Source organism: Colobus angolensis, unplaced genomic scaffold (assembly GCF_000951035.1).
Source record: "Colobus angolensis palliatus isolate OR3802 unplaced genomic scaffold, Cang.pa_1.0 Scaffold134, whole genome shotgun sequence".
In the NCBI taxonomy this organism is placed as follows: Eukaryota; Metazoa; Chordata; class Mammalia; order Primates; family Cercopithecidae; genus Colobus; species Colobus angolensis.
Genome location: NW_012114422.1, coordinates 5,013,231 through 5,041,007, shown reverse-complemented (window position 1 = coordinate 5,041,007; position 27,777 = coordinate 5,013,231).

The window sequence follows — 27,777 nt, the reverse complement described above, 5'->3', positions numbered from 1 at the left end:
TAGATTACGACACTCAGTGAAATTCTAAATGTTGTATTTTTAACATTTATTTGTAATTTACCCACAAAATAACTTTCAAATTTTAATTTCTCCTTTATTTATTCTCTTCTATATTTCAGAAACTAAAATTATCTGTTTGATTTTCACTCTTTGTCAGACATATGTATTTTTTTAAAATCGCTTTTATCTTTGTCAAAAAATTTCTTTCCATTCTCAGAAATTTTCATGTCAATAATTTGATTTTAAGATATGTCTACTCTGAAACTCGGTATGTCTATTTAATTGTTCATTTATCATTTCTATTATCATTAATACTCTAATGAAGTAATGAATTTATTTGCTTATACATGTAATTGTGTATACTGTTTTTTCATGACATAATCCTAGCTTGTGTTTTTACGTTTGTAAAACTTCATCAAGTTTTGATGAAATATGAATCAAATTTCTTGATGTATGAATCCTTTGCTGGAGAAAATGTCTTCTATTTCCTTAGGTATGCTTGCTTCCTGAATGTTTCTTTATTTTTTGTTGTTGTTGTTGTTATAATTTTTACACAACATAATCCTCTTATTCATCTTTTAACTTTCTTATGATATCTCTACCTTCTCTTAATCTAAATATATTGTACCTAATTTTTTATGAAATCTCTGCCTACTATGCCAGAACTCAGTTTTTTTTTCACTTTAGTGATATAGTTTGGTGGGATGATATTGATTGTTTGGATCTTGTTTACTGTTCTTCCTCTTTAGTTGCGCAAATCCTATGCCAGAAAATATGCCCATCATTCCCCTATTAACGCTTAATAACAATATTAATATTGAACACTGAAAATAGGTGAAGCTAGACACAATTGTTATATTCACTTTTATTATCACTCCCAATGGATATTCCAGATGCAAAGAACCACTGCAAAGTCTACAACACATGATTCACTCAGGAGGAGGCTTTTCTTATATCTTCTTCCCTGGAAGCAAGCTAAGCATTGAGCCCTTGTTCACCCACACACCCTAGAGAGAGTACAAGTTCATAAGAATCAAAAGATATCTTTGGATAAAACACAAGAAATTTGGTGTTTTCTGCTTAACATACTTACAATTTTATGATTTCATATATTCTGCCCCTTGTATTTTAATGTCTTCCTTACCCTACTATACCAGTAATTTGCAATGTCAAAGAAGAGGGGCCAATATCAGGAGACATCTGTAATTGTTCCAACTGAAAGGAAGATGCTATTGATCTCTGATGGGTTGAAGTCACTGACACTGCTAAACATCCTGTAATAAACAGGACAGGCCCCCACAACAAAGAATTATCTGCTTCAAAATATTAATAGTGCTGAGGTTCAGAAAATGTTCTATCAGCCTGTTTCTTTTGCTCTAAGTTTCCATTTGATCTTCTTTGTCTTGTATTTTATATACTCCTTGGTGGCTGTCTGCCAGAAATTTTGTTATCAAATATCATTCTGCCTAACATTATTCTTTTCTTGGTAATGGCTGGCAACTCTTGTCTTGAAGAACTCTTATTAATGTCAGTAGTCACTTTCCCAATATAAGGAAGTAAGTGCAAAGAATATTTGAGATGTAAAATAGATTAACAGAATTATTTTAAGGCATTTTTATAATTCATATTCATTATAAGTTTTCATGGAAAACTAAAAGGATCACACAATGTAATTATCTATTTAACTAGCTAGGAACAATATTTGTAGTTAACCCTAACAATATTTAAGGCCAGTAGTAATTTATATTTTCTAGTTTTATTATCACTCCCATGTATATTCCAGATGCAAGAGGTAAAATGAAAGGGCAAAGCACGTATGTATTTAGCATTATTTATGAACTATTAATTTACTGGAAGTGTAAGGATATATAAACCTTACAACCCCCATCTCCAAGATTTCACAATAAACTGGGGAAAATATCAACATGTATAATCTATTCAAAAGGAATGTCATATAGATGACATTTAAGGCCATGAGGCTAGATAAAACCTAGGAAAAAAATTAGAGGCTAAAAACCTGTATAGGCTAAAGGACAGAGCTTTGGGCTCTCCAACACTTAGAGGTTGGTAAAATGAGAAACATAAACTCTAAACTATAAAAAAATTAAAAACTATTTAAATGAGTAAAAAATGTAGGAGAAAATCTAGAGGGGAATGATATCCTAGAAGTTAAATGAATAGCTTGTTTCAAGAAGAGAGAAAACAAGTACTTCAAATATGGCTGACACATCAAACAAGATAAGACTAAGAGATGACCATTCAATGTAACAAAGCATAGGTCTTTTGTGATTTTGTTGAAAACAGTTTTAGAGGATGGTGGTCATTAAAACCTGATTATAATGGATTCAAGACAGAATGGGCAAGGACAGGAGTTTGGAGACTATGAGTTTAGAAACTATTTCAGGATGAATGTTTCTAAAAAGAAGGTGAGAAGTGGGTCATTGCTGAAGGGGCCCTGAGAACAACAAAGCTTTTTGTTTGTAAGATTGCTTAAATAAAATGAGAGAAATAATGATCATATACTTTGTGAAATGACCCAATAAAGAAGGAATGTTTGATGATGCAACAAAAAGATTGGATAATTGCTAACGCCCTCTTCTTTAGTTAGATATGAATAGGCAACCAGATCTAGTACTCATCTGTAGGGACTGGCTTATCTAGGATTGGGGAAGCCCTATGTGCATACAGGGAAACCAAGTGTATTGTATGGTCTTGATTGACATTGAGACAAGTCAGCTGGGTTGTGAGGTTTTCTCAACCAAGTTAGTTGTGCCAGTAGAAGTATACAGAAGGCAGAAAATTGAATATAACAATGATTTTTAATTTGCCTACTGGCTTTAAAGAAAAAAGCAAAAGCAAGAGAGCAGCAAAGAAATTGAGAATTGTTCAAAAAAAAGTGATTAAGAATGATTATAATGTTAATGATAGCATACTGCAGAGAATGCTAGGCAAAACGAACTTAATTTTAAGTTTCAGAAGAGACATCCTTAGCAAGAGACATACTCTAACTTCACATTTCATTATGGACAGTTGAAGAATAAAAACCAGATTCTTAAGGCATTTAAAGAGGTAGGTCAGGACAAAACAAGATTTGGAAAATAGAGACCAGACAAATCAAAAAATAAAAATATGAGGGTCTAGAGGTTTACTTTTTTTATAATACCTGTGGCAAGTTTGGAAGTATTAAGAAAACCAAGCAAATCCAAACATCTGTAAAATTGAAAAATAAAGATTTAACAAAGTGCTATGGGAGCAAAAGGCAAAATAAGATTACTTATGGAGTGGAAGAATCATGGGGAAAAGTAGCTTGAGTTATATCTTAAGGAAAGTATAGAATGATGGCAACAGGCAAATAAGACATTCATTCTCTCTCTCTCTCTCTCTCTCTCTCGCTCTCGCTCTCTCTCTGTCTCCTCTTTCTCTTTTATTATCGGCCAAGCTAAACAGTTGGAGTACAAATTCAAAGATTTTATTGGCAAAGAAAATAACGTAAATATAGAATTACTACCATAAATTAAAATATTCACTTTTGATATCCTACATTCACTTTCCATCATTGTCAGGTGAAAAACAAACTATAATAAATATATATTTCATGTTAAGAATATGCAATTTCAATCTAGCAACAAAAACAATTTACATTCCACAGTGAATTACATTCCACTGTGGAATGTAAGAATTTGGAAACATTTATTTTCTTCTTTTAAGAGCTTTCTGCTCTCAATCTTTCTCAGTTATTATTAGTTTTTTATTGCCAAATTTGTTTAAAAAGTGACAGAAGCACTTTGGGAGGCCCAGGCGGATGGATCACAAGGTCAGGAGATCGAGACCATCCTGGCTAACACGGTGAAACCCGTCTCTACTAAAAATACAAAAGTTAGCCAGGCAGTGTCGCGGGCACTTGTAGTCTCTGCTACTGGTGAGGCTGAGGCAGGAGAAACACTTGAACTCGGGAGGCAGAGGCTGTAGTGAGCCAAGATCATGCCACTGCACTCCAGCCTGGGCGTCAAAGGAAACTTCAAAAAAAAAAAAAAAAAAAAAAAAAACACGAAAGTGACAGAAGCATGAAGTAGGAAGGAGCTATGGAATGCAATTATGCTTCTAGTTTTCCTCAGTGTTTCTGAATGGACTGATTTAAAAAAAAAAACAGCAACGACAAAAAGACATTTTCTTTGTTACAATAAGCACTAAGAAATGGTAAATCGTATTTTGTCACAGAAGTGCTTTACTGTACATGTCATTGAAATAAATCTGTGCAGACTGACTGAAACTGAAGAAGGATTTAAAATGTCCCTTCGTTGTCTAGCACAGTATCCGTGGGTGCTCCATAAGTGGTAGTTGATGATGATGGCACAGAGAGATTGAACATGGGTATTTAATAGCCTTTCACAGTGAAAGTGGATATGACTTTTAAAAATACACATGTTAGCTACACTGAAAATGTATGTATCCTCTTTATATTGTGAATAGCAAAGTTAGAAATCAGACTGTGTCTACATAAGACTAATCATCCAGATATGAAGTGAAAGATGCCATCTTTTCTCCTGCCATTTAAAGGAATCAGATATTCTAAATGCATTTAGGGGAAACTATACCATGCTGAGATAATTATCCATGTGTTTGCAACTCCTGTCTCTCACAGCTATCAGATTTTTAGTTGTTTGTTTTAGGATTCCATGCAATAAAGTAACAAAACTGCTATTAGTTCATGAGTGTTGGGTTTCATTTTTTAGAATAAAGTTGACATTAAAAAAAAACAAGATCAAAGAAGATAAAAATGCACATAAGTGATGATGAATACTGTTCAATATATAGTTTTTGTTTCATTTCTGCATAAAATTCTTTACAGCTCTGGATATTGTAGAACCACCAAGGTTTACATGTTTATATGAAAGGAAAAATGGATTGTGTTTAGATGAGCAAAACATTGTAAAATGATCTGTGTAGGTGAGATTGGTTTTGGAAGCTGGCAGAAGAGACACTAAGAGTGGTATACTAGCAGTCATTTCTTTCTTGACACATACTTAATTATAAAACATAATAAATGGAATACCTGAAAAAGAAGGGAAATATTCTTATGATGATCAACTTTAATCATAACATTTGACATAAGAAATCACTAAAATTTTTAGTCACTGAATATAAGAATGGTAAATTTTGCTAAATCTGGTTTACAACCTGTAATATTAAATTAACAGCACTAAATAATCATATCTAATAGATAAATTTACAATGTTTACTTCAAAATCTCCTGAGCTCAATGTTGGGCATTTTAAAGGTATTATTGTGAGGTTCTTCAGTAGTTCACGTGACCAATAATTATAAATAAATTATATTTTCCAGTCTCAATAGAGCGATTTTCCAAATGCTGGAGCAGCGTTGAGATGCTTTGTACAAAAATTCTGGCATCTTTCTGATCTGCCTCTGAAAAGAAGATAGTTGACCCTCTATCTTTGTTTGTAGCTCACTGTTTTCACTAATGTTCACTTTCAGCTTTTATGAATAGCTAACTAAGAACATGTATTGAAATATATCCACGTTGTAAAATGTCTCAGGTAGCTGTGTACCGCTCTGGGTGAACATTTGTTAGAGAAGCTGCTCTTTAAAAATTGTCAACTTGGAATCAGCAAGTTTGTTTTCAGAAGAATCTTTGACAGGCAGCTTTCAGAACCTTCTAAATTGGACAAATAAATAAATAAATAAAATAAAAATAAAAATTGAACCTTAGTGTCTAGACAGAAGTTACCACATCAGAAATACATTGAATTGCAGAGCTCAGAAGAGTTAAGAAAAATTTCAGAGTGAACAAGTATCTTCCTGAGAGGAAAGGGATTTACATGTTGAACATTTTAAACAGATTAAGAAACATACCAAAGGCCACCCAGGGAAAATTCACAGTGATTAAAACCTAATATTTACATGGCATTTCTACGTATAAGGCACTGTTCTTAATTCTTTCATAATAAACTAGTTTAATACTCCCATTGACACTATGAGGACTCTTAATATCCTAATTTTGGAGCTGAAGAAACTAAGCCATAGAAAGATTATGTAAGTTCCACCAAATCACACAGCTATCAAGATAAAGACTTATCAGCATAAGCGGGTTTGCCCCCACGGTTTGAGCTCTTAACCATTACATCACAGTTGAAATCTGAACTGATAACCCGGTCTCCACTTTAGGATCCAGATGGCTGTGGATGTTATCTGGATATCTGTTTCTAGAATACCAGCATGTGAGTGCAGCTGGAAGTAGTTCACTCTCTCCAACTCCCACAGCCCCACCTACCCATCCTGAAAGAATGCACTTTAGAATAAATTTTATGTCATATTAAGTGTACAGTTGAAACATTAAAGACCCATCTGGGAGATATTTCAGGCAGAGAATATAAGTAGCCTTGGGAGATAATATTTTAACAAGGATAGTATCTATGGCTATAAAAACAGTAACAACAAAAAGAGTGTTAGTGGTTGGAAAAGATATTATGGTTTTCCTTCTATCAGAGATTTAGGAGCAGGACTTTGAAATGAGTAAGCATCAGTATTCATAGACTATTTGGTGAAAAGAGAACTTCAGAAAAGAGATGAGTACTTATTTTAATTTAAAAATAATTCGATAAATCCAACTTTCTGTGGAATCAGCATATTTTGATAAATATTTCAACAATTTAGTAATTATGTCATCTATTCCTTTCTTGGAAAATAGATGAAACTGTTTTTTTCCCCTAATGTGTTTGAGTTTTCTTTTTCTTTTCTTTTTTTAATTAATAATGGATTCAGGGGGTACATGTGCAGGCTTGTCACATGGGTGTATTGCATAATCCTGGTATTTGAGCTTCTAGTGAATTCATAAGCCAAATAGTGAACATAGTATACAATAGGTAGTTTTTTCAATCCTTGCCTTTCTTCTTCTCTTCCCCATTTAGGGGTACCCAGTATCTATGGTTTCCATCTTTATGCTCATGTATACCCATTTTTTAACTCACAAGTGAGAACCTGCAGTATTTGACTTAGTGTTTCTGCATTAATTTGCTTAAAATTATGTTTTCCAGCTGCACCCATGTTGCTGTGAAGGATATTCCATTCTTTTATGGCAGTGTAGCATTCCATAACATGGCTGTGGCACATGGTGTGTATGTACCACATTTTAAAAATTGTTGGCACACTCTCAGGTTTGAATGGATACAAGAACCTTACAGGTTCCATCTGAATTTTAGAATAGTTTTTGTTCTCATTATCTGAAAAGATGAGATTGCTAATTTGATAGGTTTTGGATTGAATCTGTAGATTGCTTTGGGAAGTATGATCATTTAACAATATTGATTCTTCTGATTCATGATCATAGAATATTTTTTCATTTGTTTGTGTCATCTATGATTTCTTTCAGCAGTGTTTTGTACGTATTCTTGTAGAGATCCTTCACCTCCTTAGTTGACGGCATTCCTAGGTATTTTATTTTTTGTGTGGATAGTGTCACTGTTATTGAGTTCTTCATTTGGTTATCAGCTTGAATATTGTAGGTGTATATAAATGTTACTGACTTTGTATATTGATATTGCATCCTGAAGTTTTATTGGATTAATTTATCAGATGTAGATGTCTTTTAATTCTTAGGGGTATTTAGGTAGACGATTATTTCATCAGAGGACAGAGGTAGTTTTACTTCCTCTTTTCTAATTTGAAAGTCTTTTATTTCTTTTTCTTGCCTAATTGCTCTGGCAAGGATTTCTAGTACTATGTTGGATGGGAGTGGTGAGAGTCAACATCTTTGTCTTGTTCCAGTTCTTAAGGGAAATGCTTTCAACTTTTGCCTCTTCAGTATGATGGCTGTATATTTGTCATAATTGGCTTATTATTTTGAGTTCCTTTGATGCCTAGTTTGGTGAGCTTTTTTTTTTTTTTTAAGCATGAAGGGATGTTAGATTTTATCAAATGCTTCTTTGCATCTATTGAAATGATCACATGGTTTTTGTTTTGAATTCTATTCATGTGGTAAATCACATTTATTGATTTGCATATTTTGAAGCATCATTACATTCCAGAAATACTCACATGAATGAGATGAAAAGATACATTATCTTTTTTATTTTTTTCAGACTGGTTCTTGCTCTCTCACCCAGTCTAGAGTGCAGTGGCACAATCACAACTCAGTGTGGTCGCAACCTCCTGGGCCCAACTGATACTCCCACCCTAGCCTTCTGAGTAGCTGAGGCTAAAGGAATGTGCCACCATGATTGGCTAGATATATGTAGCCAGAGTTGATTTGTTGTATTTTGTTGAGGATTTTTGCATCTATGCTCATCAGGGATATTGGCCTGTAGTTTCCTTTTCTTGCTGTGTTCTTACAAGAGTTTGGTATCGGGTTAATACTTGTTTCATAGAATGAGTTAAACAGGAATCCCTCCTTTTAAATTTTTTGGAACAGTTTTAGTAAGATTGGCACCAAGTCTTTTTTTTTTTTTTAACACCTGTTAGAATTCAACTTATTTTTTATTACTGTTCCAGTTTCATAATTCATGATTCATAATGGGCTGTTGAGGATTTCAACTTTTTTTCTGCTTCAGTCTTGGAAAGCTGTGTGTTTTCAGTAATTTATCAGTTTACTCTAGATTTTCTAGTGTGCACAAATAGAGATCCTTAGAGGCACAAATAGCCTCTGAGGATATTTTTTATCAATTGTAATGTCACTTTTGTCATTTTTGATCTGCTTTTTGAATATTCTTTCTTTTATTCTTTGTTAATTTAGCTTGTGATCTATTGATTTTATTTATCCTAGAAAAGAACCAACTTTTTGTTTCATTGATCCTTTGCATGGTTTTGGGGAATCTATTTCATTTAGTTCTGCTCTCATCTTTGTTACTTATTTTCTTTTGTTAGCTTTGAGTTTGGCTTGTTCTTGATTTTCTAATTTCTTTAAGTGAAACATTAGGTTGTGAAATCTTGCCATTATTTTGATGTAGGCATTTAATACTATAAGCTTTCCTCTTCCTGTATCACACGGGATGTGGTAGGTTGTATCTCTATTTTCATTTGTTTTAAAAACTATTTGATTCCTGCCTCAGTTTAATTATTTACCCAAAAGTCATGCAGGAGCAAATTGTTTAGTTTCCATATACTTCTGTAGTTTGGAGAGTTCCTCTTGGCATTGATTTCTAGTTTCATTCCACTGTGGTCTGAGAATATGTTTGATATGGATTAGATTTTTAAAAATGTATTGAAACTTGCTTTATGAGCAAGCATGTACTCAGTTTTAGAGAATATTCCCTGTGCAGATAAGAAAAAAATGTATATTCTGTGGTTGTTGGGTGAAGTATGCTGTAGATGTCTATCAGCTCTATTTGATAAAGAGTCCAATTTAAGTTTAGAGTTTCTTTGTTAGTTTGGTGCTTCAACGATCTGTCTTAGTGCTGTCAGTGGGGTTTTGAAGTCCTCCACTATTACTGTATGTCTGTCTATCTATTTTCTGAGGGTCAGTAGTATTTGTTTTATACATATGGGTGATTCATCTTTGCATGCAAATGTATTTAGGATAGCTAAACCTTTGTGTTGAATTGAATCCTTTGCCACCATATAATGTCCTTGTCTTTTTTTTTTTTTTACTATTTTTTATATAAATTCTGTCTTATTTCATACGAGAATAGCAATATGTGTTGTTTCTTGTATTCTATTTATGTGATAGGTCATTTGTCATACCTTTACTTTTAGACTACGGATTTCATTACATATGAATCTCTTGAAGACAACCAAATGTTGAGTCTTGTTTTTTGCCAATTTGCCATGCTTTGTCTAAGTAGATCATTTAGGTCATTTAGGTCATTTACATTCACAGCTAATATTGATATGCGAGGTTTTGTCCTTGTTATAATGATGTTAGCTAGTAGATTTGTGTAATTGCTTTACAGTGTCTGTGAGCTTTGTACTTACGTGTGCTTTTATGGTAACAACTATCCTTTTTTCATTTCTGGTAGCAAGTATTTTATTATGGTAGCAAGTATCCTTCTTTCGTGTTTAGAATTCCTTTGAGTATTTGTTGTACTTTCAGTCTGGTGATGACTAATTCCCTTAGTGTTTGCATGTTCATACTAACCTTGGATATTCAGATGATTTCAACCCTGCAGTGTGGTCATCTTGTATACTATGTTGCAGGTGTTCTCTGTACTTCCTATATCTGGATGTTGACCTCTCTATCAGGATTAGAAACATTTAACTAAATTATTACCTCAAACATATTTTCCAACTTGTTTGCTTTATCTTCTTTACTCCCAGGAATGGCAATACAACGTAAGTTTGATTGCTTTACATAATCTCATATTTCTCGAAGATTTTGTTTATTTTTTAGAATTATTTTTTCTTTATGACTGGGTTAATGTAAAAGATAAATCTACAGTCCTGAAATAAGTTCTGCTTTATCTAGTCTATTGTTAAAGCGTCCAATTGTATTTTGAAATGCCTTTAGTGAATTTTTCAATTCCTGAAGTATGATTTATTGTTTTAAATATAGTTATCTCATCTTTCATTTCCTGAATTCATTTTCTGTTTTTGTGTTTGTGTGTGTTGGATTTCCACTTGCTCATGGATCTTGTTGAGTTTCCTTGCTATTCATTTTTTGAATTCCTTGTCACTTCAAATTTTTTGGTTTGGTTAGGATCTACTGCTAGAAAGATGATGAGATCCTTTGGAGGTGTCAAGACACTCTAACTTTTAGCACCAACACAGTTCTTGTGCTGATTCATTGTCGTCTGAGGAGGCTGTCACTTCTTATTTTTGAACTTACTATCATTTGAATAGGACATTTACTTTTTTAAAATTCTTGCTTCCTTTGGGGGTATGACTGTGGTGTATGTTGCATATGATCATTTGGCTTTATTTCTGGGTGCTTTCAGTGGGTTGAGGTCTGCATGAGTTTCTTGTTGTAATGATGGTTTGGACGTATGAGCCAATATTATCACCTTTAGGGCTGAGGGTGGGGAGGTCTCAAGAAGCTTGTCTTTTAGACTGGCACTAAGTCTTTCTGATAGCATGTTTTTATTTGGTGTTATAGTTCAGGCTGCCACACTGTAGGTGGCCCTTAGAGTAAAATCCAGTTCCAGCTCAGGTAGGCTGATGTTGAATGGAGGCTCTCACTCTGATGGGGGTGCAGGAATGTGGGGATGCAGGAATAAGAGGAGTGGGGGAGATTGTGTTGGGATGAACTTAGGTCTTGCAGGAAGGGGCTTGATGGAGTAATAACTATTCACTATGAGCTGGCAGGAACACAATCCACTTCCCTGTCATGCCCCTGTTGCAGGGCTTACAACCAAAGTTCATAGAGAATTTATCCTTTGGTTTCCAATCATAGTGTGCTTATGGGCTGAAGACATACCTCTCTGAGGGCCAGCACCAAAATGTTCTTGGGGCAAAGCCTCTTCTCTAGTCCAAGGCAGCCAACTTTTTGACACGTCTGTCCTCCATTGCTGGGACACTGTCGCTCTGTGTAGGGAAGAGAAGTTGGACCCTGCCCTCCATGTAAGTTCAAGTGGCAAAGGCTCACTTTCAGTGGAGGTGCCACAAAAAATAAAATAAATAAATAAATAAATAACATAAAAAATGCTTTCTCTTCACTCAGAGAACATGCTGGCCTTTAGCAGGAAGAAGCACTGCTGTGTCCATAGCAATGTATGGGGTATGTGAGATGACACCTTCTCTATGTCTATGCCAGGGTATCACTGTTGTTCTCTTCAGAGATTGCCACCATATCTGTGTTTTTTTTTTATCCCAGTGGGGCTCTGGTGGGCTGCAGAACTATACTTCCTCCTTTATGGGTAGCTCACACCCTGAGGAACAACCAGTCCCTTGTGCTTGCCATAGTCAGAGTGGGTTTGGGGTACGTTTCTGAGGGATCTGAAGGTATGGTGACTAAAGGGCAGAGAAATCCCAGGCAGAACAGTGTCTCGCAATAGGTGCTCAACCTGGATGGTGTCTGCCATCCCAGTTCGGGTCTCAGAGGAGTGCAGGCATGCCTCCACTTGCTGGCCACCCAGATCTCTGTCCCTGAGAACTTCTCAAATCATATACCAGCAGTGTTTCCCTGGTTCACAAGAGCAGAGAGACTCCACAGCTTTTTGACAGTAAGAAGATCGTCAAAGTGGAGAGGGGAAGCAAAGAATCACTTCCACCTACCCTTTCTGTGGGGCTTCAAGTTCCTCAGGAGTAGGTGTCTGCCAGGGTCTTGCTGTTTCTAGTTGAGTTTTCTATGGTAAATTCATTTTAGAGTGGGATTCGTACTCTGCCTTATTTTTATTTTTAATTATGTTCTGTATTATACAACATTTTTATCAAAGTTGGGTTATTATTTAGCATGGTGACTAATTTGAAAATTGTTCTATATTTTCTTAGTGGCAACAAATGTTCTTTGTATTTCTACAGTTGGAGTCAGACATGTGGACGGTGGTGTTGAAATCTCAATATCTAACTGTTTATTCAATGAAAACAAAGCATGGAGCTTGGCTGGGACAGGATTACCTCTTTCTTTTCTGTTGAATAGTTCCAAGAGTAAGTTAACAGAATTTTTGTCTAAGTAATTCCCATGGCTCATACCACTTTGTTCATCTCAAGCTTTAGGCTAGAAATGAGGTCAGGTTTGTAATCTCTTAATTCTGATCCAAGAAAAATTTCAAGGCTACAATTGGGATAAGACTGCAAAAGCAATTTCTCTCTCTCTCTCTCTTTTTTTCATTATAAGACTCAGAGTAAAGGACATAATATTAGGTCTGCCTCTGGATGCAATAGGGCATTATAGAAATTTCCATTTGAATTATATTTGCTTAATTCTTTCTCCGTATTAGTTTTTTTTTTTCAATGAGAAACTAAAAGATGCCTCTCCTCTTTTATTCACTCTGCATCTTCCTTGGACTCACGATTTTTAAATTCCTTTTAATTTCTACACATACATTCAAACTAGCTTATTAACTTTCTCAAATCATAGCTGATAGCAAGAGGCAAGTTGAAAAGGCGCAAGCACCCTGCAAAGCAGAACTAAAGTCAGGAAGCATTAGAAGGACATAGTAAAACTGATATGCTTTAATTAATGAAAATAATGACTCTGCGACACTGAGAATATATTATGCTTAATGGCTTACTGTTTAACAAGCAAACATTGTGACTAATACATTTTATTAACAGATAACTTTTTCATCCAAAATATTAAGTGTACCCTCAATAGTACAACTTAGTTTTGGACATTTCTTAAGGAAGAACACATGTTGCTAGCTAAATATGGACTAAAGGAACTGTAGCTCTATACCCTTTCTAGCGTTAGTCTGTTATTTGTGCACATACCTTGCTCTGCTTTAACTTGGTTATGTGGACCTAAAAGTGAGGATGATATATTGTAATTTTCATGCCTTTTGGACATGGTTTAAAAAATGCTGGACATTAAGTGTTTGACAGTCATGTTGCCTGTGCAACTTTATAGTATGATATATTCTACTATATATATCTTACTATGATTACAGTGAAAGGAGATTGTTCAAATAAAATTACTCATGGTTAAGGCTGAAGTAGATGACTTAAATAATTGTTCTAATTCACTTTAGGCAAGTGTTTTATTTTGATACCTTTTAAAAGAAAAAACGAAACATATTTACAATGTGCAGATAGAATGGAGCAAATTTATAATGTGGGTGTTTGGAAGCCTTTACGAATCAGATATCTATAACAGTTATCTTTATGTCAATATGAAATAAGTGTTGATTTATTAATATAATCATTGTTTATCAAGTGCCTGCCATGTGCCTGTCATTGTGCAAAAATGGGAATAAAAAGTGAGAACTGATATAGAACCTGCCTTTATTGAGGTTGAAATATAGCAAATTTGGTTGGGCGAAAAGAAGCAATTTAAAAGGAATGATATTGGCTCTGCTCATGAGGGTAAAAAGCACTGATGCATAAGATGACACCATCTGGGGCAACCTACTTGAAGAAGGAAGTAATGAGAAGAGACTGAACAATGACATGATACTGCCAAGTGTGTCTGATACTTACGTCTCGTTTATCCAAGGAAGCTTAGATCTACACAATCCTCCTCACACACCTATCCTGAACACTATTTTACCAATTTAAAAAAATCCTATCACTTGTTATGCTAATATTCAAATTCTTCTTGGAGATTTTAAAAGAAATGAAAAGTATGTGCTAAGTTGTCAAGTATGAAAGATTGACTTTCTGATTAAAATTCTTTAAATACTAATTATTCTATTATTATAGATAAGTACTAATTCATACACACCTAAATCACACAGTTCATATTAAATTACTTTAAATTATCACACAGAAAATATTTTGATAACTATTTTAAACTCTTCAACCACCTAGAACTGATATGATCCCTGAAAATCAATGCCCATTTGTTTTCATTTGTTTCCTACTGCAATGGTGAGTTCCCAGCACATTGAACCTGGCAATTTTTCAGGGACAGTCTAAGAAATTATCTGGATTAGTTATCATCAGCACATAGAAAACATTCACAGTTACGTTATCCAGACCACATTCTACAAACCCACACAAGTTAGAGCAAATTTTCTTACATAGATTCTATATCTTCTAGCTATATCTTCTTCAACAGAATTGAAGCTAAAATGTAAGAACACAAAAAATTTGGGAATAAAAGGTGGAAAATTCATATTAAAAACGTGAACAAAAGGAAAGCTAACATTTTTACAAATCACACTGAATGAACATTAAGCATTTTTAAAAGTCCTAGAGATATTCTTTGGAATAACTAGAAGTTATGAGAAACTCTTTGGTTTTATAATAACTAGATCCTAAAACTACAGATTTTTTAAATGCATTTGCTCATTTCAAAATATGTAGAAGCTATCTCCATGAATCCTTGCAACACCAGTGAAAAAACAAAGAAAAAAACACAAAAATAAGTAAGAACTCAGCCTGGAGCTGAAGGTAGATGAAAATTAGGGTACCCAAAAATTTGTCCAGGAGACAGAAAGCACAGGCAGTCAGAAGGCCAATTATGAGGGTCTTTTCATTGGAAGAGAAACAAAGAAGGAAAGACAAATCTGACAACATTTAATTTGATCTAAGATTCTTATAACAGCCCGAAAATGTCCTAAAATGGGAGTAACAACTAGCTTCCAGCTGATGCAGAAATATAGCCTCTTTGAAGAGAAACTTTCTCAATGTAGTCCTATCAGATTTCCACAAATTAAAATCAATTACTACCCCATGATAAATATTACCAAAAACAACAGAAGGCAAGGCATTCTGACGTGGAGGCAACAAAATAAACCAGAGATTTATTTTAGGATTGAAAGAACTATACAATAGGAGGGGTTATGCTACAGTAACAGAAATAATAATAAACAAAAACTTAATTTTGCTAATATTGCATATCATACATAAGTAAGCAGAAAGCTCTGTTCCACGTAGTCACTCAAGGAAACAAGCTGTCTTGATTCCTACTATCTTGTAGCTTACTAGGTTGCTGCAACAGGAGAAGAGGGAGACTGAATAATTGTACATGGGTTTTGCAATGCCGGAGGCCAGACATGACACATGGCACTTCTCTTATATTTCATTAGTCAGAACTAATTACATAAATAGTAAAGAAGCAAATAAAATATTGATTAGCATAAATGCTCATGTCACAATTGAACAAGTGTATAGGGTCAAATACAGACTATAAAATAACTATAAGAATGTTGAAATTAAAAACCTAGTTGGGGATGGGAAAAGGACAGATTAGTCCTAGTTTTAAGCGAGTGAACTGGAAGATATAATAAAATAGAACATAGTCACCTAATAAAGTACAGTCAAAATAAATAAAGCAAAAACTGATAAGGAAGAAATAGAGCAATCCGTCATAAAGGTAGGTGTGAAAGTAACACTATGAATTATTGACAGGTCAAACTGGCCATAACGATCAACGAAGGTTTGAACAATAAAGTAACCAATTTAAATCTAATAGACATCCAGTCACTCAAGTGTCTGCATTATCCTCAAGCACTCATATGTGAACTAGAAAAACTGGTCATTTATTAGGCAGTAAAATATTTCTCATAAAGTGCAAATATAATGTTACACTGACCAGTCCCTCTAGCAGTTCTGTGGGTAGTGCAGCATCTTTTCAATAAGTTTATTTTCTGTTAAATTAAGCAATAATTTTGTGTTACTTATTATTAGTAATGCAATGTTATCATTCACATAGGAATTTACTGATTGCAAACCAAACTTTTATTTTAGAAAAGTTTAAGTTTAGAGAATATTTGAAGAGAGTATACAGACATTCTAGTTTCCTGTAACATATGAGTATGATATATTTGTTAAAACTAATAGGCAATTATTAACACATTATTATCAACCAAAACTAGTGCTTTATATAGATTTTTTTTTGTTTTAACCTAATGTTCTTTTTCTGTTTTAAGATCTCATTCAAGATACCGTATTACACTTAATAGTCATATCTCCTAAGGTGCCTTTGGCTGACAGTTTCTCAGACTTTCCTTTCTTAATAGTTTTGAGGAGTACTGTTCAGGTTTTTTTGTTTGTTTTTTTAGAATATTCCTCAGTTAGAATTTGTCAGATGTTTTTCTTATGATTAGACTAGGTTTATGAGTTTCAGAGAGGAGGAAAACAGATATAAAATGTCATTTTCATTACATCCTTTCAAGGATACACACTATCAACAGTATGTATAATCATTGATGTTAACCTTGAACTGCTGATTAAGATAGAGTTTGTCAGAATTCTCAACCCTTAAGTTTGTATTTTACCCCTTTCCACATTATGCTTTCTGGAAGGAAGTTACCGTGCACATATAAAGAATGAAGAGTTATGTTCCACCACCTTTTTTTTTTTTCTGTTCCCTTAAATGACATTGTTTCATATATTTGTAATATAGTCATGTTGTTTTGTCACATTTTGGAATCTCCTGACCTCCTAAATGGCTTATAAAAATTGCATATGTTAATATTTACTCTTTATGTTACACAGTCCTATGGATTTTGACAATGTTTAGATGTGCATATCCACAATGATGGTGACATGCATAACAGTTTTACTGCTTTAAAAAATTCACTACACTTCACCAATTCAACTCTCTCCCCATCCTGCCAAACTCCTGAAAACCAATGAGCTTCTTATCATCATTATGGGTTTGCCTTTTCCAAAATGTGGTAAGATTAGAATCACATGTGTAGCTTTTATAGAAAAGCTTCTTTCACTTAGCAAAATGCATGTAAGTTTCCTTTATGTCTTGCTGTGGCTCAATACGTTTTTTCTTTTAATAATTTAATAATATTCCACTTTATGGATATGCCACAGTTTGTTTATTCATTCACCTATTGAAGGAATGTGATCAATGGATACAAAACCATCTTGATCAAATCTCAGGAAACTATTTATAGATACTGAAAAACTGATTATAAAATTAATATGGAAAAGGACAAAACCTAGAAAAATGAACACAATGCTCAATAAAACCAACATCTGAGGACTTACATTAATAACTAGTATAAAACTACAACAATCAAAACAGGATAGTATTGGCAAAATAATAGACATATAGACTGATGGAACTGAATAGAGAGACCAATAATACAATTGGAGTTTCCCACACAAACATAGAACCCAGAAAGAGACTTTATGACATTAAAAAATATTTAAAATGAATCTAAGACCTACATATGAAATACAAAACTATAAATTTCTAGAATAAAACAAACATCACAGAAAGTTTATGTGACCTTGAGTTTGGTGATAAGTTTTAGATACAACCTTAAAGGCATAGCTCCTAAAGAAAAAAATAATTGATGAATTAGACTTTATTAAAAGTAAAATCCTCTTTATGAAAGTCACTGTAGAGAGAATGAAAGACAAACCACAGACTGGAAGAAAATATTAGTGAAAACACACATCTGAATAAAGGACTTGTATACAACACATATGCAGCTCTCTTAAACTCAACAATAAGAAAATAAGCAACCCAGTTAAAGGATGGGCAAAATATTTAACAGACTTGAAAGAAAATATACAGATAGCAATTAAACATATAGAAATATATTCTATATACCTTGTCATTAGGGTATTGCAAATTTAAATAATGATGCTACTACACACCTACTAGCATTGCTAATATCAACTGAAAAAGAGAAAATATCAATTGATAGTAAGGACGTTGAGTAACAGAAATATCTATTGAGTGCGAGTAAGAATATAAGATGGTACACCACTTTACAAGACAATTTGGTAGCTTCTTACGAAGCTAAACATGGTCTTACCCTATGATTCAGCAGCAACTATGTTCTTGGGTGATCCTCAACTGACTTGAAAAAGTGCATTCTCACAAACATTTGCTCACAAAATATTCATAGCAGGTTTTTATTTGAATTCAGTTAAATCTGGTTCCAGTCACTGAGTAGAAATAGTTCAAATGTATAGCTTTTATTTTAATTTGCTCATTTCAGTTTGTTGCCGGCTTGGAACCTGGGTTATAAGGGTGATGGGTTCATTATAGTTTCATTTTAGGGAAGTCAATCATCAAGTGAGTATATCTAACTGATTGTTGTATATTTACATGTGTAAATCAGGAGAAACGTCTGAATTGCTAGTAAATATTTGAGCTTGAAATCAAACCAACTTGGTTTCTTGGTATTGTGTGCATACCAGACTTGTTTGACTTGGACTGTTCATGCAGCCTGTAATCAGCTGAAAAAAATATGTTTTACACATCAGGTTAGGTAGGGTTGACTTCAATGAATTAGAGCTGCCAATTCTGACAAAAATAAATGCCTCTATAAAGAAATACTGTGTTTACAACTACAAAACTAAACTGGACAAATGAGCAATTTATTTTTCAAATTTAGGGTCCTGATCCAAATTTTGTTTGTATTATTAAAACTATATATATACTTTTTCCTTTTACTCCCAAATGTTTTTTTTGTTTGTTTGTTTGTTTGTGAGTGCTTCCTGTTTTGCTAGCATTGTGCATGGTGATGACTATCAAATCATTTCAAGCTATATTTATTAATATAGTTCTGAACTATTTTTTGCCACAAAACAATAAGTAACATGAAAGCAAAAAAATATTAATACATTAAAAATTTTCAACTTCTATTTTAGACTCAGAGGGTGCAATTGCATGTTTGTTACATGGGTATATGGAATAATACTAAGATTGAGAGTACAGATCCCATCACCCACATAGTGAGTATAGCGCTTAATAGGTAGTTTTTCAACCCACACCTCCATGCCTCCCTCCTGCCTCTTGCAGTGCCCAGTGTCTATTATTCCCATCTCTATGTCATGTGTACTCAATGTTTAGCTCCCATTTATAAGTGAGATCATGTGGTATTTGGATTTCTGTTCCTGAGTTAATTCACTTAGGATAATGACCTCTAACTACAACCACGTTGCTGCAAAGGACATGATTTCATGTTCATGGCTGCATAGTATTCCATGGTGAATTTGTACCACATTTTCTTTATTCAATCAATCATTGATGGGTAGCTAGGTTGATTCCATATCTTTGCAATTGTTAATAGTGCTGCAGTGAACACACAAGTGCCTGTGTCTTTTTGGTAGAACAATTTATTTTCCTTTGGGTATATATCCAGTAATGGAATTGCTAGGTCAAATGGTAGCTCTGTTTTCAATACAGTGGCTAAACTAATTTACATTCCTATCAACAGTCTATCAGTATTCTCTTTTTGCAGCCTCATCAGTATCTGTCATTTATTGACTTTTTAGTAATAGCCATTCTGACTGATATGAAGTGGTATCCCATTGTGGTTCGAATTAGTATTTCTGTAATGATTAGTGGTGATGAGCAGTTTTTCATATTCATTTGGCCACTTGTATGTCTTCTTCTAAGAAGTGTCTGTTCATGTCCTTTGCCCATTTTTAAAATGTGCTTTATTCTTTTCTTTTCTCCTTTCCTCCCCTTTCCTCTCCTCTCCTTTTCCTTCCTTCCTTCCTTCCTTCCTTCCTTCCTTCCTTTTTTTAGACAGGGTCTTGCTCTTGCCCAGGTTGGAGTACAGTGGTGCAATAATAGCTCACCGAAGCCTCTACCTCCTGGGCTCAAGTGATCTTACCACTTCAGCCTCCCCAGTAGTTGGGATTACAGGTACATTCCACCACGGCTGGCTAATTTTTATTTTTTATTTTTTGTAGAGACGGGAGTCTCGTTATGTTGCCCAAACTGGTCTCAAACTCCCAATCTCAAACAGTGTACCCACCTTGGCATCCCAAAGTGCTGGAATTACAGGCATGAGCCACTGTGCCCAGCTGTGTTATTTGTTTTTAGCTTGTTGACTTTTTTAAGCTCCTTATACATTCTAGATATTAGATCTTTGTTGGATAAGTAGTTTGTGGAAATCTCCCATTCTGTAGGTTATCTGTTTACTCCATTGATGGTTTCTTTTGCTATGCAGGGGTAATTTTAATGGAATGTGACACATATTCTATGAATATATGTAGGGAATTCTTTATGGAATATGACGCATTGGCATAGATGTTGTAAGTTCCTTCCTCTCTCTTTCTCTCTCTCGGGAATGCCAATATGTCATAGGTTTGGTCTTTTTAGATAATCCCATATTTCTCAGAGGTTTTGTCTTTATTTTTATCTTACCAATTTGATTGGAAGAACAAGTCTTCAAGCTCTGAAGATTTATTTCCTCAGCTTGTTCTAGTCTGCTGTTAGCACTTCTGATTGTATTCTGAAATTCTTAAAGTGAAATTTTCAGTTTCAAAACTTCACTTTGGATCTTTCTTAAAATGGCTATGTTGTTTTTCAGCTTTTGGGTAGTTTTACTGGATTTCTTGAATTGGGTTTCAAGTTGCTCTTCAATCTTGAGCTTCTTTGCCATCCAAGTTCTGAACTCTATGTCTGTCTTTCAATCACTTCAATTTAGTTAAGAACAATTGCTGTGAAGCTAGTGGACTCTTCTGGAGGTAAGGAGACACCGGCTTTTTGAATTGCCAGAGTTCTTGCATTGATTCTTTCTCATCCAAGAGGGGTGGCATTCCTTTAACTGTGGTGGGAGTTGAGTATAGTCAATTGGCTTCATTTCTGGGTGCTTTCAGAAGGCCAAGGCTCTGTGTAGGATCTTGATTTTGTGGCCGGATTCTTGCGCTGGTTTCCACAGTGGTGTATATTGGCAAAATATTTTTGATATTTTGATCCACTTTCCTTGGCCTCTAATAATATGAAATTTTATAGTGGAAAACATAAACCAAATAGGGCTTTGAACTCCTAATTACGTTCTCTTTTCATAGAGCCCACTGATTCTCAATTCCTTTAAAGCACATACAATTTTCTCTACGTAACTTCAGACTCTGAATTTTATGTAATTTTCCAAATAATGATAAAGAGTCCATTGCCCATTTTTAGCAGAAGATTTCGTATAACACTCAAAGTATGAATTCATGGTTCAGAATTACCCTGAGTCTTCAAGACAGCATCACACGAGACACAATTCTATTCCTGTGGCTCCAAGGAAGTAATAACTTTGAATGTAAATAATGTTGCGAAGATATTTGTATTAACATAGGTGCTGTAGATGTTTTATATGAAATATTTTTTCCAAGTAAGTTTAAAATAACAGCCAAAGCAAAAACATTCTTTGAAATTGTTTGAAATATCTTTGGAATGCAACTAATATCAATAAAATTATAATTAATCAAAAGAAATATATGGAGAGTGGTTAGATCTAGTTACTAATTTACCAATGCATTTAAACATGCATTTATATTACTGGGTCCCTAAGAGGTGCAATGGGGACCCAAAGACAAATTGAATAGTTATTGTCCTCAAGAAATTTGAAGTCTATGGACAGAAGACAAAAATGAAATTTTAATGAACTGTAATAAATGCTATCATTATGTAAACGTTACTAGAGTACAAGGAAGAATCTATCCTTCTGACGTGTGTGAGTGAGTGTATTTGTGTGTGTGCATTGCTTGAGGAGTTAGGAGCACAGTGAGATTTTTCACTGAAGGTTTTCCAAAAGAAGTTTAAGCTGAGATGTGGGGATGACATTAGAGATAACCAAGGAAGGATCACTGGAAAGATATTGCAGGCAAAAGAATGAAAATTGTAAGGATTGGGGGCAAAAAAGAATATGAAACCATCCAGTAATTGCAGGTGTTTTCTGTTGCTAAATAAACCTAGTAAAATCATCCAGTGGTCAGTATGTCCTGAGGTTACAGTTTAAATCTACAATAACTGGAGGATAAAAGACTTAATATAAAAACCTATTTATTTGGCCATCCTACTGGGTCACACATTCCAGAATCAAATGTAGCAAAGATGTCTTTATGCATAGTATAAAGAATGAAATAAAGTATAACAACTATTTTGTTAAAAATGTTATCTGTTAATTCCACTCAAGTGCAGATGATCACAGTATTGAATTATTAGTTTTGGGGTTTTTGTTTTGTTTTTGAGACAGAGTCTCGCTCCAGTCACACAGGCCTGAGTTCAGTGGTGTTATCACCACACACAGCACACCTTGACTTCCTGAGCTCAAGTGATTCTCCCAGCCTTCAGCCTCCCAAGTACCTGGGACTATAGGCACTTGCCACCATGCCCAGCTAATTTTTGTATTTTTTGTAGAGAAGGAGTTTTGCCATGTTGCCTAGGCTGGTCTCAAAGTCCTAGGCTCGAGTCATCTGCCTACCTTCACCTCCCAATATGCTAGGATTACAGGCATGAACTACAAGGCCCAGACTTGAATACCAGGTTTTTGTTTTAAGGTAACTTTTAAGAAGATTGTGTTGACTCAAAGGGCAAAGTGTATACAATGGAATAAAAGGAAAACTTTTACCATATATATGTGTGTGTGTGTGTGTATATATATATATGAATATATACAACTTTCCTGCTTCATATACATATAGAGATACATAAACACACACGCACACACACAGACACACACACAAAGAGGGAGAGGGAAATTTCTAGTAATTTAAAAATAGCACTGACAATGAAACATGTAAAAACCATTATACAATTATAAAATTAGTATGGATATTCAGAGATAATATTTATTCCAAATAAAATGGTAAAGCTTTTATAGTCATTGAAATAACAGTAGCTTAACAGGTTTCTGGAAGGAAGTACTTAATTTAGGAGCACCTAACTAGTAGCAGCTATGATGTATTCTGGTACTCCAGAATTTGTGATGGGCAGTTCATAGTTTTAGACAACGAGGTAGATGTAAGACATACTGCTTTGGGATTTAAATTTATGATTTTTCGTAATCTAAGAAAGCAGAAAGGAGAAGAAAAAAGAAATAACAGAAAAAATCTAAATAAATTTAATTTTTACATTTTTCCAAAGCAGTTGGTAAAATTGTTTGGAGTCCAATACATGTAGTATGATTTGTTTTATCAGCTAACCCTGTAAGATACATTCTCTTAACATGGAAGACATTTACAATGTCAATTGTCATTTATTCAGTAGGGGTCAAAAAGCTAACTCCTCAGCCATGTTCAAAACTGTCTTGAACAATTGCTGAAACTACCCTTCTCACAAAGCTAAATAGCACACCTGTCCTTTTGAAATATGGAGTGAATATAACATTTATGACCTCTCACCTCACAATGTCCTGATTGGCAAATTGAGTGAAGGTAATAATCTTGTTCAACTTAGATATAAGGCTGACTTTGAGGCCATCTTGGAAACAAGACACAATTATTTTTTACTCTTCCGTGTAGGAAGCTCTCAGATTGCCAAGGCCCATGGTTGTGCAATTGTGAAATGGACTGGGTATGTAAATCTGTCTAAAACCTTAAGGTTGAGGTTTTAGGAAGTACTTTTACTAATACACCTAAGTTATATCCTTATTCCTACTTTATCAATAATAAGGCATACATTTCAATCTTTACTTGCTAACTCCACTGATTTGAAGATGGATACAGTTGTGAGGAAAGGTATAATATTTATTAGATCATAAAACTTCCAAAGATAAATGAAAATTCTTTCCGGGAGTCTTTTCCAAAACTAAAAGATGCGTGAGTTAATACAAATAATTCATACAGCTACATGCTACCTTTTTTACAAAAAAATTTAAATTATTACTGTTTTCTTTTTCAAAAGAGTTGCTTCTGTGGCTATACAAAATCTTTGATCCTTGAACCAAATCAAATTAAAATATCACTGGACATAAAAGTAAACCGATTATGCAATCATTTAAAATAATGTAATTAAGAATTCTCCTTTTTTCCTTTTTCATAAACGTTTTTTACATCTGAGTAAATTCTTAAGTTTCTTAGATGCCTGTCATCACTTTGCTTATATTTGTGTAATTCGGTTCATTCATATGGCAAAATCACAAAATTCTGTTGATATTTAATGTTGCATTAAGATTTTAATTTTCTTTAGCCTAAAGCTATTTAATGTATGTTTCTTTCTATCTCTCTTGTATTTCTTAGTCTCTAGTGTTGGAGAGAAATGCAATTTGAGGGAATATTAATGCATATCAGAGAGGAAAAGAGAACAACATTGATTTCAGAAGTAATTAGAAAGTATGCCTCCTTTTCTTTGCAACATACTCTAACAAAACTCCTTAAGTTATTAACTGTATTCAACACCTGTTTTTTCCTTAGTAATTATATAAATAAAGCAGAAGTAATTTGGAATGGGTATATTTTGTGATTTTTGAAGTTCAAACTTTATTTGGGCTGGATTGAAAGTTATCAGAAAGTTAAGCATCTAGTTTTAAAAGGAAAATTAGCATACTTTATTTTCATCAGTTTCTTTTATTTGCAATTCTCTTCCCGCCTTCCTAAACTTATTCTTTTTCATTATTGAAAGCTTCAGGAAAATGTCTTCTGTGTCATAGGTGCCCCTCAGCTAGTGATTTTATGCTGCTTACTGCACACAGTGTTCATTACCAATTTAAGTAATTGAACTAAGATGTCTATTGAACTTGTAGCCAGACAGTTCAGTCCATAGCTGGTAACTCACTGTCTGTCCAGTGCAGCACTGAAAATTGGAGAACACAATCCCTAGTTTTAGCACAGGTTAAGTAAGACTAGACTTACAAATTTACCATCAGTCTTCTTTCCCTCCTATTTTAAAATATAAACTAAAAATAATTAGGTCTTCTATTACAGATCTTATTTTATATGCTGATTCTGAAAACATGCATTCTCTTTCTCTCTCTCCCTCACACAGACACACACATGCACACACACACATAAACATACACACACATATGGCTGATGTGCTGTTTAATGATGCTAAGAAATTAATAGGAATCACAAGGGCATACTGCTTTCATTTCCTTATATTTCAGTTCGTTCAGTAGGCATTTGTTGAGTTAGAATATAGAGGATACAGAGATAAATAAAAAACATACTTTGTTTCTTCTGGGAATTTCAATTTACTGGGGTAGACACATATGCAAATAAGTAATTAAACTGCTGTACAATGTATAATAATATTATTTGAGAAGACATTTTCAACACCTCACCTCTATCTACTCAAATCTTAACACTTCAAAGAGGCCAGTACTGGAATCTTTTTGACTAAAGTCTTTCCCTAACTTCTGATAAATTAACAATTTACTAGAATTCCAGAGAATTAATAAACCCTACAGATGACAGGAGTTAATGTAAAAATACCCTGCTTTCTTATCTTAGCTAGACTGGACATTATGGGGGATTAAGCTTCAGTTGTCCACAGTGGTAATTTGTTAGATATATTTTTTTTGCTTCGTTCTTTTCCCTGTATCATTTTTCCATTCCTGTATTTTCTGATGTCAACTCCCAAATAAACTGCTTGCACTCACAACTTGTCGCTGAGTCTGGCTGTGCAGAATTGAATTAAAATAATTGCCTAATAAATGTTTAACTTATTATTATTGTGCCCATAATAAATGTCTAAATAAATAATATATATCTAATTTATTATTTGTTATTAGGATTATGGAGGCATTGCATGCTTAAGTAACCATAGGCAGTTGTGTTTAGGGAGTTCTGAGAAATGAAGAAATAGTAGTTGACATAGACCAACTTATGATGGAGAAAATAATTTAAAATGTGACAGGGTAACACTGAAACTTTAAATCAGGAAAATGATTTATTTTAATACACAGGTCATAAAAGTGGCCTTAGTGCAAAGTGAGATTGGACACGTACATGTACATCCCCCCTATACACACAAATACACATACAGGAAAACATAAGAGATTATTGCAATGATTGACCTAATTATTCTCTTTTCTCTAGGAATAGAAAACATTTATCCCTTAATGTGCTTTTATGAATAGATCTGAAATGTTGTCCTTTTAAAAAATAAAATATGCATAGCCTCTATTACACACTAGATATGTAAAATGTACAATGGAAGACAGACTGACACTCAAACCCGGTTCTGCCCTCAAGTAAAAAAATAGAACATTAGTGAATACCAGTATTCAAGGGATGAAGAAGGATAATCCATATTGAAAGGGTTCTGAGAGCCTGGAAGAGAAGTCAACGAATAGGAGAGTCGGAATAGAGAGATTGGTCAATAATCACAACCAGCAAAAAACTCATCTGTTAAGATAAACACTGAAAATAAGATATTTAATTTCAACATTTCGGTGCCAAACACATATCCCAATTAACAAGAACAAACAGGCTGAGGCAGGAGAATGGTGTAAACCTGGGAGGCGGAGCTTGCAGCGAGGTGAGATCCGGCCACTGCACTCCAGCCTGAGTGACAGAGCGAGACATCTCAAAAAAAAAAAAAAAAAAAAAAAAAAAAAACAAGGACAAACAATATTTATGACATTTTTCACTGTAATTTAATAAACAGCTACCAGAGTTTATAATTTATGAGCAATGCTCCCACATAATGCTCATCCCCATATGCTGTTTTTCAAGTAAAAATTTCTGTCTTAAGGTGACAATATGAATAAATATACAGATGTTTTGATATTCAAGGCAATGCTATGTTCTGAAATTATGTACTTTTTAATATTCTAGTCATTTAATAAATTATCAAAGAGATCACAACTGATAACACAAAATAAAATATAAAATAAATTAATGCTAACTATAAAGCCTAAGAAAGACAATACATCTAAATATTTTAACACTTTGTTGATGACTCACACCTTACCCAAAATATAAACATTTCAAAATTTTCTCTAGTTAAAAGAAGAAACAAATTAGCACACAAATATACTACATTTCACCTTTGGTCTTTCAAGTGAGCAAATGAAAATGAAGGGAGAAGCAGGAAATGCAATATTGTATGTGTCTATATGTATATATGGAGAAATAAAGTTGAAGGTGAAAAGTCACTAATAGACAAGATAAAATCTGATTAAACCTTTTACATTTGTCAGGGTAGACACCTTCAGACTCCTCAGACCTACTCACTTCTGCTATGAAGCCCCATCCCTCTTCCCCTCCTTCTTCTCTTCCTCCTTCCTTTTTCACTGGCTCTCCACCCTCCTCCAGAACATTAGAGAGTCTAGAAGTCAATACTCGCTGGTGGAGCTCCTCTTGCAGGAGCTCCATTGCTTGGCAGATACTTGACTAATACACCTTTGAATTGCCTGTTATCACTGGCTATGGTGTGGTGCTTTTAGATGTGGACATTACCAAAGAGGAGAAAAAGGCAGCGCTAGCTTTGGCCTAGGAAAATACTAACAAAAAGTCAATACAATGGTTATACTAAAATACAATAAATGTATTTTGAACAATTCCACAATTGCTTATTTTTACATAAAGCAGAAACGTATTGAACCACTATTTTTTTTTTTTTTGGCATTTGTAATTATATATCAT